At 36.6% G+C, this 287-nt stretch overlaps 1 long non-coding RNA gene across 1 annotated transcript; it reads right to left on the reverse strand.

Moving 5' to 3' along the window:
• Positions 1–71: 71 nt before the first annotated feature.
• Positions 72–287, reverse strand: LOC104775562. Its single transcript, XR_765992.1, has 2 exons — positions 198–287; positions 72–103 (listed from the first exon to the last, which is right to left on the reverse strand). It is a non-coding gene; the product is annotated as an uncharacterized LOC104775562 (long non-coding RNA).

Below are 287 nucleotides of genomic sequence, written 5' to 3' on the forward strand. Positions count from 1 at the left end.
GTAAAGTGGAATACGTTATAGGAATCCAAGAGGTGTAAGGATGATATTTGTTGTAAGTTAGCTTGTCCAGCTTGTAAATGTACTCGTACCAAAAATATCCCACCTAAAAGTTTCATAATAACAATGACAGATTAGCTGGAAGAACAGTACGTAAGGCTCTTTCACCTAGAAGAAAGTGAAATGATGACTTGTTATACCGTTATTGCTATAAGTGCCACAGTTGTTTTGATAGCCATCCTGAACTTAATCTCAGCTTCCTCCAGTTTATCCATCCAACTTTCAATCTA

Source organism: Camelina sativa, unplaced genomic scaffold, assembly GCF_000633955.1.
Source record: "Camelina sativa cultivar DH55 unplaced genomic scaffold, Cs unpScaffold19131, whole genome shotgun sequence".
Lineage (NCBI taxonomy): Eukaryota > Viridiplantae > Streptophyta > Magnoliopsida > Brassicales > Brassicaceae > Camelina > Camelina sativa.